Source organism: Ambystoma mexicanum, chromosome 12, assembly GCF_040938575.1.
Source record: "Ambystoma mexicanum isolate Mex_15411 chromosome 12, UKY_AmexF1_1, whole genome shotgun sequence".
NCBI classification, from domain to species: Eukaryota; Metazoa; Chordata; class Amphibia; order Caudata; family Ambystomatidae; genus Ambystoma; species Ambystoma mexicanum.
In genome coordinates this window covers 1,128,298,522-1,128,317,499 of record NC_090936.1, presented here as the reverse complement: position 1 = coordinate 1,128,317,499, position 18,978 = coordinate 1,128,298,522, and the positions used below count along the sequence as shown (strand labels likewise).

Here is an 18,978-nt window from a genome sequence, read left to right as displayed (position 1 = left end):
TTTATTTTACAATGTTTTCATCTGGCACAGTTAAATCATGCATTCATGAACATGAACACTACATATATAAAAAATGTCACAGTTGAAACTCATACCCCTCTAATAAAGACAAACTTTAATTGCAATACATAACATTTATACATCACTTATACATTTAACAACATTGAACCTAAATATCTCGATAGGATAGCTTAGAAACCTCTGGGTATTAAGTGCATTATAAATAACCCATTACAATAAAATATCACATTTTTAAAAATATTTTTCTTACCTAATGATTTCCATCTCCTCCTCATTAATATTTAGATATGTTCCCAAAGAATCAAATATTTGTATCATTTTCCTCTTACCATTGAAAATCTGAAAGTATCATGTGCAGGAAATTACATATACAATATTACTTGCTGTGAAAAAGCCACACAGTACATTATCTATGTTCCCTATTTTATAGCTTGTAAATAGATTTAAACACATGTAAATTAATTCTACACAATCCAAGAAATATATATGTTGTTAGCTCCTAATGACTTTAACAGCTTACAGAAAATGAAATACCTATTTTATTTCTTGTTTAAGTCCTGCCTTCTTGAATAAAATAAATAGTTCAGTCATGAATATTAGCCAGATGAATTAATTTAGCTGAAAACCACTATAAACATCTTAGAAATCAAACCAGTATAAGGTGTACATAAGGAAAAGATAATTGTCATGGGCTTGAAGGGGAACATGAAATTATCTGCTACACGGTAAGCAGATAAAGTCCTTTAATTAGGTAATCAAGTAAACCTCACCAAATACATCCGTACATACCTATTGCTACAGCCAACTGACAGCCATTGCTGCATCTTACTCCCAAGGATCTAAATTGTACATTCTGTTCTAGTACACAACATATTCCAGCTAGAACACTCTATAGGGAGTAGGATGCTATAGTACAGTACCCACAAAGCTGAAACTATAAGGGTATATTGGATACAGGAATGAGAAGAGTCTTGCAGATAGTAAATGATAGGCTTTAGGGATAGACCAGCACCGATGACAGTGATTACAAAAGGGCAGGTACTCCAATTAAGAAAAACATGTTTTGTTCATATTTCTTCTGTACACCGAATGGCTGTAGGGATTCCCACAATGTCACTGCAAGCTCTAGCCTACTGGGCAGGTTGCTATTACAGGGGTTCACACTCATTGTCCATGCAAAATGAACAACAGAAATGCATTAGTGTGACTGGACCCGAAGGCTAATTACAATACAAAATGTGGAACATTGATGGATGTGATTGTCGGACTTACGCTGTCGGAAGCGGCCAGATTACGGAAGCTCTCCTTGGCGAACGTGAGCTCCAGTCAGGTGCGGCTTGACGCGTAGGAGAGGTCCCGCCTAGGATCTAGGACCTTTCCTCTAATCGAGCAAATCGTGCGCCGGAGAAGGCTCGGCTGTGAATCCGCCCGACGAGCCTGACGAGCCGTGTGGAGACCGCTACCTCGCGGGTAAGAGGCGGGTAAGAGGCGAGTGCCGCGGCCTTTAGTAGAGGCCCCGTACTGATTGGCAAGCGTGGGAGACGCAACCTGGTACAGCCGCAGCCAGCCTTTTTCTGCCTTTCCCCGCCCGCCTGCCGGCGCCTCTACAAACAGGATCGAGTGCTGCCGTATCCTGAGACAGTCATTTACTGTAAATCAGGTAATGGGCATTTGACAATTGTCTGCGGGCAGAGCAAGGGTATAGCAGGTATGCTGGTCCAGGAAGAGGAGGTATAATAGAGGACAGCAGTCTGAAAAGGGGGAAGGAGGCTTCCTGCCCGCCTCTATATTGAAATTGCTGCATTACCTCCACTGCTCCCATTGGCAGAATTAGGTAGCAGAGTACAGACTAACCTTGCATGAGTACTCATCTTATGCTGGCATAGGAAGCGCCCCCTGCATAGTACGACAGCAGTTAGCCATACGGTAGCCACCTGAGCTGTGGCTTGAGGCTAGGACCTTTCTTTCGACCGGACCTGCATCCGTAATCTGTCTCAATTATATCTATTGACCCTACATAGTGTCTAAACCCTTGAACTGATGGCACCCTCTAAAAAACCTCCCACTTCCAAATACAATCTAAGGGAAAAGAAACAGGAGGCTGCCCTAGGGTCTATAGTGGAAGAAAATAAAAGCAAGAGAAATAAAGGCAAGAAGGGTATCCCTGCTGACCAGGGAAAGATCACAGGCTTTTTCCCGTTAAATGTGCCAGTGGACATTAACTCCACTACTCTGGAGACACCCATGGAACCAGTGGTCAACATCTCTAATCTGGGCAGTTCACTTAACTTTGAAGACATCGACAATAACTCTCTTCTAGACTTGTGTCTGAATATCCAGAGAGGTATGACTCCTCAGATAATAACCCCACCGGACAAAGGGAATCTCCCAAAGCCTGAGAGCCCAGACAAAGAAGATGGCAAACTGCCACCTCATGATGGATCACTGATGAGATTATCAGCCTCACCTAACCTAGTTATAGATACATCATTGGTATCTGGCACAGAGAAAACCAACAGTAATTCCCTATTAGTGCCAGAAATTGCTGAACTACAGGCATCAGTGGCATCTTTACAATTTGCATTAAAAATATTGCTACGGATGTCTGGGCGAATATTGGCAAATACCGATGTTCTGATCAGTGACCTAGAGCATAGACAGAATCTGGCCGAGGAGGCGGAAAACAATTTAACTGAAGCCATCTCAATGGCAAACGAATTGCATGAGCCACAAACCATAGCTCCAAGCATAGAAACAACTGAATATCCAGAGATACTGCCAGAGACACTGCCTCCTCGTAAGCAGCGTAAACAACGCAAGAGGGCTAAGGTAGCATCCTGCGGAGCTAGAACCAGCTGCCAGGGGGCGTCACCTCCTGAGACGGGGAAGCCCATCCATCGCTCAAGAAAAGCAAAAAAAAGAGCTGCTCGGGCAAAGAAACGGAAAGATCTAGGCAATGGACGCCTAACGAGCTGGTTGATCGCCGGGGATACTGAAGCCCTGGACAAGGTAGACGAACGTGAAAATACAATGAACGAGTCCTTATTTGAGGACGACATCGTCCCAATAAATACTCCAAAAACAGCTAGTAAACATGGAAGTCCAGATTGCTCTGTATTCTCAATATCGGATCCCATAAAAGAAAATGATACCGTCTGGGGCAACCGTACCTGTATTATAAAAAATCTGTATCAACCTGACAAATGTTCTTGGCTCTCACGCTCGGAATTTCTGAAGAGATTGTTTTCTGTTCCTCAATTGAGAGTCTTACAATCCGAGGACTTTCAATTTTTAGAACCATTGACGGGTACTTACCCCAAGGTATCTGCTCTACATTGTAAATTTTTATCCACTGCACAATTGTTAAGGACATTTAAAAAAGAATTGTCAATGGTGGATATCGAGATAGATGCTGAACCGTTATATAATGAGCCAGGTGGCTCCGAATTGGAAGCTGCGATCGATAGATCGACCGTTGCCTGTCTTAATATACCAATTGGAAAGAAGGTGGACATGACAGAAGTACAGTCTGTTTTGAGGTGGTTGACAGAGGCTCTTCCCAAGGTCACAGCCGGACATTGAAAATTACTGCTGGCTTCATGGAACTGCAGGGGCTTTGCCCATCTCCTAAATGAAGATGGACCGATTACACAACTATCTCATTACAATTGTATCTGTCTCCAAGAGACTTTGGCAATGAATCCTCTATACCTGGATGGTTACAATGGCCATCAGGTATCTGCCAAAAGAGGAGAAAGAGGACGCCCCTATGGAGGGTTATGGATTGGGGTAGCTAACTGGCTTGGTTCTAGAAAACTGAACGTGAACCAAGAAGATCAATTGCTTGCAGTTGAAATAGTAAAAAATAAGGAGAATTCTGGTAAACTGCTAGTTGTCTGTTTGTATAACCCTCCGGGGGCAGTGTATAGAGAGTCCTTACAGGAAGCATTGCATGAGCTATTAGCCAGCTGGCTCACTATTGAAGGAAATGTGGATGTTTGTGTGGTAGGAGATTTTAATACCCATATGTTAGGAGGTGAACAGAGAACGGCTAATCCAAAGATATATCCTAAATGTGCCATGGAACATCAGAAAGTTGAGAGCGAAGGATTAGATTGGGTATATTTTTTCCGCAAATGGGAGCTGGAGATGATAAATGGTCGTACCAAAAGTGATCATCCGGGTAGACATACTTGGAGGAACGGAGCAATGGTTAGTACATTGGACTATGTTTTCGTCTCTCCAAGCATGCTTCTATCAGTCGAAGATATGATAGTAATCCCCAATAATTGGAGTGACCATGCAGTTTTAGCATGCTCTTTTGACAATATAAAAGTTCGTACTCAATCTTGTATGGTAGGGGATTTAAAAATTAATCATGCTGGGACCTGCATTCGCTGGTCGGACAGGAATGTATCACTGGCTACAGATTCTCTAAATAAAAACTGCTACCCCAACATAGAAGAATTTACAAAAATGTCTATTGATGATGTAGAGAACTGGATATACCAGTTTTCGGATAAACATGCTGCAACGCCTACCGGAAGCATGATCAGTGATCAAACGAAATATCCCATTTACGACAGATACATTCGAGATACCAAAAGAACATTAAGAGCTAATTTAAGACGAGCCAAGAAAACTAGTTTAACTTGGGAGATATATACTCTAACATCTAAGAAACTGAGGAACAAATACAGGGCCGACATCAAGGCAAAGAGAAGCCTTGATAGAAATAGATCTTGGCAAAGGCTGGTGCAGACTATTTGCTCTCGGAAATCCAGTAGCATATGGTCTCTCCTTAATGAAGCCAGGGGAAACAAGGCTCGACAGTTAGCAAACACAATATCTAGTGCTGAGTGGATCAGGTTCCTGGAAAAGCGTAATATAGATTCTAAATATGACGAGATGACTGAGATTGGTAATACTCCAACTGACCCTTCCATAGACATCTCCTATGAATCCATCTTCTTTACGATTAAAGCACTGAAATCTTCCAGAGCACCTGGACCTAATGGTCTGGCCAATATTGTAATAAAAAGCAACCCGGAGTTTTGGTCTGTAGTAATGAATATCTTGTTCACAAAAATTTTGAGCACAGGAAAAATCCCAAGCTCTTGGCAATCGGCCATTCTAATTCCTATATTCAAAAAAGGAAATAGACTCGATCCCAACAACTACAGATTACTTTCCATGTTAGATAGTACAAGCAAAATTTTCGCCTCACTCCTATTGGGAAAACTCCAGAAATGGGTTGACCAGGCCAATATATTGTGTAAATTCCAATGCGGCTTTAGAATGGGGTACTCCACTACCCATAACCTATTGTCTGTGGACTATATGCGTAGTAGGGCCCTACAAGGTGGGCAACCCCCCCTCTACGCTCTCTTTGTAGATTTCAAAGCCGCATTTGATTCCATCCCACGAGAAAAACTCTGGACGAAGCTTCGAAAATTAGGCTGTCCAGCTGATCTGCTGTATTACCTTAGGCTGCTACATCAGAACACTAAGGTGAAACTAAAATTAGACCAGGACGGTCATATGTCGGAGGAAGTACTACAGAATAGAGGGGTGAAGCAGGGATGCGTGACTGCTCCACTTGTATACAATCTATATGTCCACGACATCCCTTTGAAAATAGCTACTGCAAAAAATTGCCCTCCTAGCATAGGTAAAACCCCTTGTCTGGTGCTTGCATATGCAGATGATATAGTTATATTTGATCATACTTTCAGTGGATTACGACGTTCGGCAATTGCCCTTTGGGAATATTCAGCTCATAACGGGCTCACTATTAATGCGGAGAAGACACAAGTGATGAGATACACAAGTAAAAGATCTGCACGTGTACTGCTTCGCATGGATAGTGTTGTAATCACATATGCCCCGGTATATAAATATCTTGGGATAGAGCTAGAACCCAAAGGTGACTATAACACATGTAAACATCACCGGAAAACAAGAGCAGCACAAATTACTGCCCTCTTCAAAAGCTTCACAACTAAACAGGGAGGTTTTACTCTATGGGGAACCCGCCATCTTTATATCCAGGTTTTTTCCCCTATGATAATCTATGGCCTTGAATCCCTGATTAAAATGGATCTAGACTGGCTACAAATTGTGGAGGGAAAATTCTGGCGAAGGATCCTGGGACTCCCGGCTTGTATACCCATGTCGCTATTGAGACTGGAGCTGGGGCTTATATCGTTAAAAGCGCAGGTACTAAAAAAAAGGATGGGATTCTATTTAAAAATGGTGTACGGCAAGGGTAATGCCTTACTAATGTCATTCCCTTTGAAAAGTAACACTGAGGGTCCCATTAGAGAATTTAAAGACCAAATGGAACATTTACTCAATGACATCTGTTGGAGACATCGTGAAGGATCATATACTGAAGCGATGCAATCTCTTATGGGGAGAAGGCTAGAGCTGTGGGACTGGCTTGAAAATTTTGACCATTTAAGCAAGCTAAAAAGATATAGCTTTGTGCAAAATAGACTATACACTTATAAGAAACCGCAGACATATCTGTTGCTATGCCCATCCCTTAGGCTCAGGAGATTTATATTGCTATTAAGAATTGAATATCTTCCCATAAGGATGAACACAGGGGTAATAGATAAGCTACCCAAAGATCAACGCTACTGCCGTCTCTGCAGGAATTTGGAACATCTTGAGACAGCTAAGCATGTACTCACAGAATGTTTGGCAATGACAGATGATATAATTAGGCATCTGGGAAAGCATGTACATAACATGGAAACCATAGGTGACATGCTTTTCTGGAATCATTGTATCAACACCAACAGCATAAGATTGTTAAAAACACTCTACTCTATCTGGCTACGGGTAGAAGCTAAGTTGGGCATATCTATATAATGCTTGTTGGGAATTGGTCAGGTTGCGCTCCTATATGGAAACTGAGATATTGTTAAGGGTAGCATAACATAGTTGATCATATACATGACTAGGAGGCAAAAGATTAGTACCTATGGTTTATTTGGCAGACGATGAATTACAGAGACAGTGAACAAATCATTATAACTTTGCATTATTTGAAGTTGAATTTTTTAATGTATATATATTGTATTGTATTGGAATTTTACTCAATGTATGGTTTTGGTATATTGATGAATATGTGTAAAGTTTATTATTTAAACTATGTCACATTAAAATTATTATTATTATTAAAATGTGTTACAGGACTGAAACATGTATGTCTCTATCAGGAACATAAGAGTGACAGACAGTCTCCTAAAACAGGAACCAGCACACTGTTAATGAATATGGTATACGCGACACTACTGCCATGCACCTATTGCCAGAGACAGATTGCCTGCTGTAAATCACAGCAGCCAAATTCTGGAATAATGAATTACATAAGCACAAGTGAGCACAGGACCTGTAACACAAAACTTCAATGAAATATCCAGGGAAAGAACAGGAATTCTAAGTAAGCAAGGATCAAGAGGACAGGAGCCCAGTTAGAGTGCACCTGAAATACATAGTGGAAACTATGCACTATCATAAAAGAATGCCGTAGTTAATAATAGACAAGTAAACAAGACTTGACAAAACTGTCACTCTAGAATAAAAGGGACTGAACTGCAGACTGTCAACAAGGAAACTAGAACCAGAAATTCTAGACAGGACCAACCATACTGTTAACAAGCAAGCTCTTGACTATAATGAATCAAACTACAGGTGATAATAAGAACTACAAGCCACAATGAACAAGAGAACTGGAAACATAAAGTAAGTGGTGCAGACAGAACACTGACAACTGCAGTTAAAGAAGCAGAAGAACTGTAGTCAGATAACATAGGATTGCAGTCAGGGTACTAGGCAGAGAATTCATGGTTTAAGGGTAGAAAGCACAGTACTTCAGTCTGATATCACATGGCTACAGGGCAGAGGAGCAGGTGAACTGTAGCCAAACACCACAAGCAGAGAAAGCACAGTTTTGCAAGTTATTCATGAATTTTGGTGAAGTGCGAGACTCCTCTGATCCACGATAGGGTTCTGCTGCTGTTTGACTCGTGTATTCATGACAAGGATACACAATACTGTCAAGATGTCTCTTACCTATTTGAAAAGTCTAAAATACATTTTATAAATACAAATTGCAAGTATTAAAGCAAAAATCTAATGTATTGTCTTATGAAATATTCTTTAATTTTAAATGTTTCTTTTTAAAGATAAATTAACTTACCCACAAAATAAAATGATTTCCAATTTCTGGAGAATTCCCACCAACAACTCGAGGAAAATAGACAATACTCTCTTCATGAATGCCCTACAAAAATAGCAATGTATGTTACTTTTAATCTCCCTTATTCTGTTTAAACAAGTTCAGAATATTTCTTGGTGCTTCACTCTTATGAAAGCACATCCATTGAGAATTTAAATACTTGAATTTAACATTGATAACATGTCAGCATGGGTCACTTGTTTGTGCCGAAATCTCAGTCTGTTAATAACAAGTCTGCTAACTGCAACCTGCTAATTTTATAGCATAATTATCTTGTCATGTGTACTTAGCTCTGTGTCTTTCCTTAAGGGTCAAAGGTGCATGGTAGTACAAGCTGTGCAACAATCCCAAGGCTCACCAGTATGGTATATTAGACAGGGGGCCTCATTAGGAGTTTAGAGGTAACCATGGCGCTATTAGTGCCATGGCTGCCTCCAAACCCTTACCGACTCCGCCCATGTGAATGGAGCTATTACCGCCCCATTCCAAGGTTGGCGGGGGCGGTAATTCCCCATTTACCAGGGCCCTTCCCCATTCTCATTGAGCCCCCAGAGGGCTCAATGGGAATGGGGAAGGCGCTAATAAGGCGCAAATTGTGGTACCGTTATTAGCTCTAAAGTCCCTGTACGGGTCCCGTCCTTAACGCCTGGAAAAACCAGGCGTTAAGGGAGGACCCCCAAAGGGAACTCGTAGTAGGGCGGTAAGGGATTACCGGTGCCGGTAATCCCTTACCGCCCACCTCCTAATGAGGCCCAGGGTCTTAAATGACACCTCCCGGGTGGTGGTGGTGTCAAGAACAGGAACCCATGGCAACAGTAATTTACTTAACTAATCAAGGAATATGATATATGCAGTTTAATTAGTACTATCAAAATTGCAATCTTTTTTATTAACGGGTTACCTTCATGCTTTCGCATTCATTACACGTTGTATATTTTGTCTTTCACCCACCGTTAGACATGGTATGTTTTGTTGTAGTGGTCTTCCAGCACGTACTTCTCTCCAACACCAAACATAATGAAATGTTTTTATCATGTGGTGCTGAAAACAGAAAAAAATATTAACAATGTAGATAACAATTGTTTGCATACTAAGAAATAAATATAGTTTGCTAGCTATCTTTATACATTGGTGCTTATATAAAACCAGATTTAGAAATTAGTTCTTAGTGGCATTTTACCACTGAAGAACACTTTTCTAAATAAATCCCAATAAATCTGATTTCGACAATCAACTATAGTTATGACGTTATGGCTGTGAAAGTAATATTAGCAGTACATTCATCTTTATTTTTTTACACACGTTTTTAAAAATAATTCCTTCAAAAACTCAAGTAAGTGGAAAAATACTCCTAAGTATGTAAAAGAAATTATGGTAATTTCACAGATTTGTGCATTATGTTTAAATTGATAATGTGGAATGTTAATAAGATTATAATGACTTCTATTTCCCTACTGCATACATTGTTTGCATTATAAAAGTATCAAAATGTTTAATACAAAACAATTAGAATGAATTCAACTTACATCCTTTTTGTCCGAAACTATCTGATAAATTCGTGCATTGAGAACCTTAAATAAAAATATTGTACAGGTGAATAATTAAAAATGTCAATATTGTCAAATAATCTACATTATGAAATACGATTGGTATGGCATGTCACATCTTTGCTTTCTTACATCATCTGTTAGCCAGTTTCCTAATGCAGGTTGTGTCTTAGATTTGTCTTCCAAAAGCATGCTAACGGTGCAAAGTCTCTTCAAACCCTTTCGGTTCAGTGGACTGTTACCCACTAATGCTAATCTTTCCTCTTCATCACCACCGTCATTCAGAATTTTCTTCAGATGCTCCTTTTATGAAAGAAGCAATGTTTAGGTTAAATATACTTACATGTGAAATGTTTAGGTAGTCTATCGCTCAAAAAGTCATACAATCACATATTGAAAGATATTGATTTGGATCTTTTTTTATTATTCGCCCACATTCTATATAGTCAATAGCACATAGCAAGTATCAAGCACATTTTAACATATCGCAAAAATAATTTTTTTTTAGTATAATGACATCTTGATTAATACTTTTTTTTTCCTATGAATTATATTGCAAATTCACACATGCATGTTACTATCTTCTTTATGAAAATCAAAATTGAAGAATGTAGCTAATAGTCTACAGTACACCTTTTGATCATAACCTCAGGTACACCAGGAAGCTAACAACACCAAAAAGAACTGTGCAAGATTGTGAAGACATTCTGCCCACTTGCATGTTACTTGTGCAGCGGAAAATTGTCAAAACATCAGCATTTTTTAGGCACGGGGTGATAATGACCAATGAATCCTAATGTAAAAAATTCATTTGCATGGGTATATGAATTGTGTGAATAATCTTAAATGAAAAGTGTGGGCTGATGATGGCCTGTCATAGACAAAAAGGCCTCACAATTCACAACAAGATGCACTTTAGGCATAATATTTGCACAGTTTCCAACTTTGTCTGGTCTCCTCTATCACAGACCAGACCCAGGGAACAAGTATATTGATATGTGGACACTTATTATTATAAATGACATATCATAAGTGCCCAGCTAACAATATTCTGAAAAGACCCCTGACAGCAATGATCTGTTGAAAATACAAGTGCTCATGTGCTTTTTTGTGCGCATTCCCTAACTTTTCAGCTCCTTGATGCCGGTGGAAACGTAAAAAATGCATTTTTATTGATAGGCTCTTCACAGCTAACCCTATGATACCACCCACATCTAACCAGTGAACCATAAATAAACAGGAAACTTCATAGCGAACATTTGGATTTGCCTAGTTGATCTAGCTGAAGGTGCCTTGTACCAACTGTCAGATCCTTTTTTGCTTCATAAGTTCTCTACTTGGACTGAGGTCCTCAGAGAAGACATCTGTATCACAGAATGATGCAACTTGTAATAACATCTCTGTCCCCACTGATCTGTATGAATTGGCCTATCGTTTATTAGATTTATCGTCTATCACTCAAACAGTGTTACTATTCTGTAATAATAGATGTTTCATTTGTTCATAATAAGAGGACATTTATATTTCTGCTCACCTCATTTTTTTAATTTATTGGAAATGTATCAGCCAAAAAAGCTTCAAATGTTTTCACTTTGGTGATTTTTTGATTTTGTATTTGTAATTCCATTTCAGTTTCAGCGTGATCTTTTTCAAACGAATTTTGAAGCATTTTTTCATCTAACAAGAAAGATTTCATTTTTATTCATTGAATAACTAACCATAGCTCTATATAAATCATATCAAGTTACATATAGGACTGAACAATAACTTACACATACACATGGGTGCTCTACATATGCTATAGCATAAAAAAGTTATAATACTTTGTGAATGGCTAAGAACAAAACATGAAGACAGGAAAGGCAATCAGGATTTAAAACTGGATAATAATGTGTTATATATTTCCATTTACCTGTTTTCTGAAGTGCAATCCTTCCAACGAGAAGCAAAGTAAAATTAGCTGATGTAATTTTTTTCATTCGGTTTTCAAATGTGCGATTTATTTTTTCATTGTGTAAATGAAATAAAAGGCCGATTGAAAACACAAAATGTAAGTCTTTCATGTCACAGACAAAGTATCGGTTGGATGCAAGCGCTCTATTCATTTATTCAGCTTCAGCAGTATTCACAAATCCCAACAAGTCAGAAATTAACATGATGCTCCGTAACTTTTCCTCTGGTCTTGTCTGGTTTTTTTCATGAAAACGATCATATAAAGATAATCTTTCACTTGTGCCCGATATGGGATGCTGTTTCTGGCACCATTTCCCTTTAGAACTCTGCCTGCATTGCATGGGATTGTTAGATTTTAGATTTGTCAGCCATGGGATTTTAATATTGAGAGTCTTATCTGCAGCTTTCTTAATATTTGCCTCAGTTGGTTCACAAAGTCTTCCATCATTAGGCTGGAAGAATTCTTGCTGTGTTCTGTTGTTTGTATGTCTAGCAACCTGACCAGCAATGTCAGAAATGTAAATACTAGGCGGGTATAAAAAACTCAATAGCCCATCAGAATGATCTCTTGCTGATTCTTGCCACCATAACGGGGACTATAATATATTACTGAATGAATGCAAACCGTGTGAAGAACGCCTCCTGCAACAACATAAAATCCACACATGATTGTAGTACATGATCTCATAATTTTATTCAGCGGACTATATATGGCCCTTTTTTGTAAAGTATCCTGTCCAAACCTCAAATAGAATATAACATTAAACATTGTAAACTAAAAGTTAAACATTAAAGACATGGCAAAAATATCATCATGTACAATTATATCTCATTTGAACATGCCATAACAAGTGCCATACGCAATACTAAAGATTTGTTTGGAGACATCATTCGTGAGACTAAAATAGATTTCTTATTTAATGTTAACTTACAAGAACAACACAAATTTGACATACTTTTTTGCATTTCGATATGTCTAAAATGTTTCTAAAATCTAATTAGTAAAGCATTTTATTTCTTTTTAAGACATACCTCCGGTTTTCTGAAGTTTAGAAAACATTTTTGGGTAAATTTCTTTGTAGAGAACAAGCTCTTGAAGTCGGTTTATAAGGTCTGTTCTGGATCCTATCCCAGATACACCCAAGGTTTGGCAAGCATTAACCAATTCCTCTTTAGATGCCTGAGAAAAATGTTTATTGAAGCATATTATGCCATCTCTAGTGTAACGAGAGCTTGCATTTAATATAAAAACAATTTCAAAACAATGATATTAATAAAAAAAACAGATGAATGATGTGAGAGTTTAAATAACTGGATTTAAATATACATGTGCTATTTAAAAAATCGGAAGAGATTATTGTGAAAAAACAAAAAACCTAGTCCCCGGGATCCCGTACTCAGGTGGCAAGGAAAAGGCAATAGCTTTTGGATCCTGACGCTGGGGGTGGACAAGCGAGGGAGGATCACCTGCAGAGGGGGTCCTCGGGGAGTGGGGGAGAAGCACCCAATGGTGAGACATGGTATGCCCCTTTATCCACACCCCATCTAACCCCTACCCCTGCTTATTGTATGTGAAACTACAGCTCCCATAATTCCACCACACTTTACATTGACAACAGTACTTAGCCAAGGAAGATGAGTAATGAGGTCAGAAAGATTACCTCCACTGACTTTCATTGGCTCTGTCCCTGCAATGAGGCCAAGCAGAGTCAGGCACGTAGTCCTAACAATACACACCTGCCACTTGTTAACACTCCGTGTGAGAATAAAAGGTGGCACGCACAGGGACACTTTGAGCGAGGCTGGTTACGAGAAAGAACAGCTATTTTGGGGCAGACCAGGCTGTGAACATTCTTTAACAAAACTGATGAATGGTTCTTAGACTAACCTTAAAAAGGCAATTGAAATAATTATAAACAATTATTCAATATCATGTTTACTGTATTGTAAAATGATCCTTTTGAATCTTTAACAAACAATTTAAGTGGCACTGTAACAGGTATATTCTCCAGCGGAAATACATTTGAGAAAATTGTAAGTAATTTGAATTGATACCTCTGACGATTCCAAAAGAAATAAAACCTTATCTTCATCAATTGTTTTTTCTTCTTTATGAACAATTTCTTCTCTATGCTTTAATGGCAGTCCTTTCTTCACTTCAGTTTTTGGCACTAGGTCTCCCAATCTGCTTGAACTCCCAATCCAAGGCACAAAATTAGAATAGTTTAATTCAGTGTGGTATGGGTTTTCTTTTTCATTCCCTTGAATAATACAAAGGGGAAAACAAAAACAATTTTATTTAATTAAAATCATAATCATTTCTTTGGGTGGTAATTCAAAATGCTCACATTACACAGTATTAATAAATTTAATTAAATATCTAATTAGCAGTTTTGTTTTTAAAATTCAAAGCATAAACATCATAAACCAAAGCATTCAACAGAAATCACTCTTAAAATTAACAATTGCATGGAACAAATTAAAAGTATAATATTGATGTTGTAAAGCACAAGTAATTGGATATTTCTCATTGATAGTTACTGTGATATAAAAAGGTAAGTGTCATATCCCCATAGAAATGGTGTGATAGTCCAAAAGAAGAGATAATAGCATCAAAGAGTAAGTGTAGACCGGGACAAGGAGGGGAACCAGGACAAAACCTTGAGGATCACTGTGACAAACAGGAAAAGATGGAGAGACATTGTATGACCTAGAGACAGAGTAGGTGAAATTAGAAACTTAGGAATTCAACTATTTAAGTAGAAAACCAGAAAAACCCACAGATGAAATACAATAAAATAGGAGAGAGTGACAAATAGTATAAAAGGCTGCTGATTTAATAAAGCTAATTAAGAGTGAAGAAAGAAGAGAGTTACAGACTGAAAGAAAAACATTCTCAGAGTAATGATCAGGGCGAAAGGCAGATTGGAAATGAGGAAGCAGTGTGATGAAGGTAATAAAGGATAGCATTTGAAAGTAGGAGAAACGCTCCAAGACCTCAGAAAGGAAAGGAAGAAGGTAACAATTGTACTGACTTTTTCAAAATCTGTAAGGAGCTGGCCAATGCTGCTGCAGTCTCTACCTCTCCGGTCCCCTCCCAGAGCCTCTGCATGGCCTTGTCCTCTCATTTGACTAATAAAATTCAGGACATCTTGTCCACCCTCTCTTCCTCTACCTCTTCTTCCTCCTCCTCTGACACTCCTGGCCCGTATGAGGGCAGCTCTCCTCCTCCTTTCTCCTCCTTTCCCCTGTTCATCCTTGACAATGTTTCTAGACAAGTCTGATCTATGAAAGTCTCATCAAAGCAGGTTGTAGGAGGACTTTGGATATTGGACATAGATAGAATCAGCTGGTGCATTAGCAAATGATAAGGGTCAAGTCCACTCCATGATGTGTGAGCATGGATCTTATTAGGATTGTATGAACTATTCAACACCCAATGAGGTATTCAATGAGAGTCATATCTTCAGCACCATTGAATGTTTAATAGACACTCATTAAAAAACAGCCGAGCAATTTGTTTTAGAATGGGCTACTAGCTGAATTTATGTTGTATTGCAATGTAATAAAATGACTCTGCCTCTGGCTGTACATCCAAATTACACACCTGAGTTTGTCGGAATTCAGAACCTAATGCACACCACTGTATACTGCATTACAAAACACTAACTTTGATTTCAGTTAGAAATTAACTAAATATTTTAAATATGAAATATTTTAGCAGTCAACTGAATAAAATCATACCTTCGAAAAGACCACATGCAATTATTTTGTACTCCACATTTTCCCAAGCATTTTTAATGTTGACTTTTAAGTCCTCTTCTTTATCACGACACAGTGTCGGCCTTTTAAATAAATGCACTATTAAAAATGTAGAGAAAAGTAAATATTGTTTGCTTGCTAGAAATAAATTTGTTTTTATACACATTATTTTTCAATTGTGTGCAGTGAGAAAATATAACAAGGCATGTGATATATTTAGCAAGTTATAGGCAGAAAGAACTGTATCCAATTGCTTCCTTGAGGTCATCATATAATTACAAGGAGGAAGGAAAGGCAACGCGAAAAATTAAATATGGATATTTCTTCACATAATTTAGCCAGATTAAATTAACAGTTTTGGAAGTAATGATGTTACCCTTTCTGAAGTCGAAGCAGAATAAGTATGTATGGCCAAGAAAGTTCATAGAGCAAAACAAATAGTAATTAATGTACATAGAATAATTAAGAATATACCTTGAAGCATAAATGAGTTCAGTAAACAATTGTTTATTGTAACAATTAAACATCAACCTTTGTGCCGATAAGACCGATATTTAAATTCCGTAACAGTTACACTATGTCTATGTTTGCTATTTTCATAAAAAAGAGTACATTGAAAAACATCGAGATTGTGTCAGGAAAGCTCCCGCTTGGCAACTCGCTGTGTCTGCATACGTATGGTGGCGATGGAAGGGCCTACAGCCATTTCCAAGATGGCGCAGTCATGGCATCAAAATGGCGTCTGCTGTCATGAATACGTGTATACCGGGACTACAAAGGATGACCGGATTAAGTAAGTGGTGCATCGCAATATACTTGCCATGATTGTACCAATGCTTCTCTATCTCTTGCTCTCTCTCTCTCTCTGCCTTTCTCTCTCCTTGTCTTCCCTGGTCGCACCTGCCGTTGTACCCGTTGTACATCTTTTCTCCTCCTTGGCTCCTTCAGGGCGTTGTTTTGCCTTGGACTGTTCCCTTAGAGCCCTGACCTTGTCCCGCTTTTGCTCTTGCACATTGTTTCAGTCTCCTTACCACTACTACTTCTTCGCCATTCGCTCCTGCGGGGACTGCTGTTCTTCTGTTCCAGCGATAGTCATTTCCTTCGCCTACTATTTTCAATGATCTGCACATTGTTTTGTGGATCCTGCATCATACAGGCTTCTGCATGATTTGGAAGGTTGTTCTCCCAGATTTTGGGTTTGCTCATGCTTTGGAAATGGACTCTGAAGGTAGCTTTCAAGCCCATGTTTACAATCTGAGGTGGTGAGGTGGATTCTTGGGGATACAGGCCTTACCTCTTCACCACAAAGCACCGTGAGATTCCCTGGGCAAAGGCTGTCATGGATAGATTGATTAAGACAAAAAATGGGCCAAATGTTCAAAGAAATTGAAGAAAACATAATATATTGTAATTAAATTGTACAAAAGCTGATGGCATTAAATTTTGTTATAAAAAAAAGTTAAAAATAGGCTGCTGCAAATGGAATTAAATTCAAATGAATTATGAGAAATACTGTCACGGAGAAATAAAACTATTATATAGTAAACATGTACTCACTGGGAATATCAAATGAAAGTTTCCAGTTTGCATCTGCTATTAAAATAGCAGGATGGTGACCACATCGGATGCAGAAGAAGTTGTAGGAATAGTCTCTCATTGCAGAAAAATGAAAGAAAGCCTTCCTAAGTGTATCATGATGGCATCTTATCCCCATAAAATCGTCCATTGTTGTTAGGAATCGTCCAATAGCAGTGTGGTTCTAGTGAAGATAGAGTATTAATTAAATAACTGACATTATAATATTACCAAAAAAGCATACGTTACACTATTCAATAAACATACTGCACATCTTTTTAATAATAATGTAGTAATCTTTATGAAAGTGAAATAAAAACACAACTCCATTGCCAATGAATCCATGCCCTACTGTGATGTTGATGCTCAGTGTACCAATGTGATGCATGTCTCGCTGTGATTTTGCACCAGAGTAGTACAGTATGGGTCATACCAAACTGTAAATTTGCTCACAAAAGCCGGATTATCTAACATGTGCACCTATGCAATAAACAGATGAAAAAATGTGAATCAGTTATGCTAACTAGTTAAAGAAGAACCTGGTTTTGTTACAAATACTTTTGCCTAAAACACATTTGCAGTATGGCATACATGACTCTAGTTGTTTGTACTGTAATGCAAACAGAATGAATACATATGTGAACTTATTGTTATTCTTGTGCAATAAACAATTAATATATGGCCTGAAATAATGCTGCATACACATACACCCAAGGGAATCAATATGCTGTTTGTAATCTCTATGCATGCAGAGGTTTTGTGTATTTTCATGATGGAAAGTGGAGAAATTATTATGACAAGATAGGAAAATAAATGGGGTGCATGCAAAACAAAAATGTGTCCGTTAGGGTGAAAAGGGCATTAGGATGACTACAGAAAAGGTTATGAGAAGAAATAAAGTGCTTAAAAGCTACTACCAGGTTGCTTACTTTTAAGTGTTTTAAGTTAGTATGACTAGCAAGTTGTGGTTTAAAAAAAAGATTTTACAATTGTTCTTTTAGTCTTTGAGTGTGAGCTCCTGGCATTAAATCGTTGTTGACAGACAATGTACCATCATTGTCACCCAATTGACAAGGATGACACAAATAAACTACTAGCTTGTAATTCAGGACACAATATGCAGCAAACACTAGGTATCCATTACACTTGCTAACTTAAAGAAATGCACCTGAATATGTGTTGAAAATACACAATTACTCAAACAGACATACGGTGCATGCGAGAGTCTGAACTACATTTTCCGACTTAAAAAATATAAAACAATTAATAAATTAATAAAAATCAATTTAGAAGCGTCCAAAAAAATATACTAAACTACTGAAAAGTACATTCAGTTGGTGCATATATGAATACAGGACATGTCGCTAGATGGCTAATTTCATACAATATGAAAGCTAGATTTTGCTCCTCTTGCTCAATGTCCTGATAAATAACTTAAACTGGTTTCTACAAATAATTCTTTGTGATACATATATCTTTTGAAAACGTTATGAGAATTAAAATAACAAACCTGAAATGAAGTGGTTAAAAGAATGCACAGAGGAATTGTCAAAAATACCCTGTCATTAAAATTGTGGAAGCCTGTAGTATATTCCTGGAATCGTACTGGAGTACAGCAAATTGGGCAAATCTTCACATAAACATGAATACCTAGTTAAATGACAGAAATCTTAATGAAATTCTTGGTATACAGATTAACACAAATATTACAAGTACACTGTGGGGTGCTAAAAGTTGGAGAATACAAATTAATTCGTATTTCACAGATCATAGTTAGACTTTTGTCTTGATGTTTATAATCAATCTAAAATTATTTTTATCCTGTATTGTACGGAGAATAGACTGATGAAGCAGAGTAAGGATTTAACC

The 18,978-nt window shown here is 38.1% G+C and overlaps 1 long non-coding RNA gene across 1 annotated transcript; it reads right to left on the bottom strand.

The window, feature by feature from the left end:
* Positions 1-291: 291 nt before the first annotated feature.
* Positions 292-9,300, bottom strand: LOC138513108 (uncharacterized). The gene is made up of 3 exons (XR_011281708.1): positions 9,224-9,300; positions 8,234-8,317; positions 292-360 (listed from the first exon to the last, which is right to left on the bottom strand). It is a non-coding gene; the product is annotated as an uncharacterized lncRNA (long non-coding RNA).
* Positions 9,301-18,978: the final 9,678 nt, after the last annotated feature.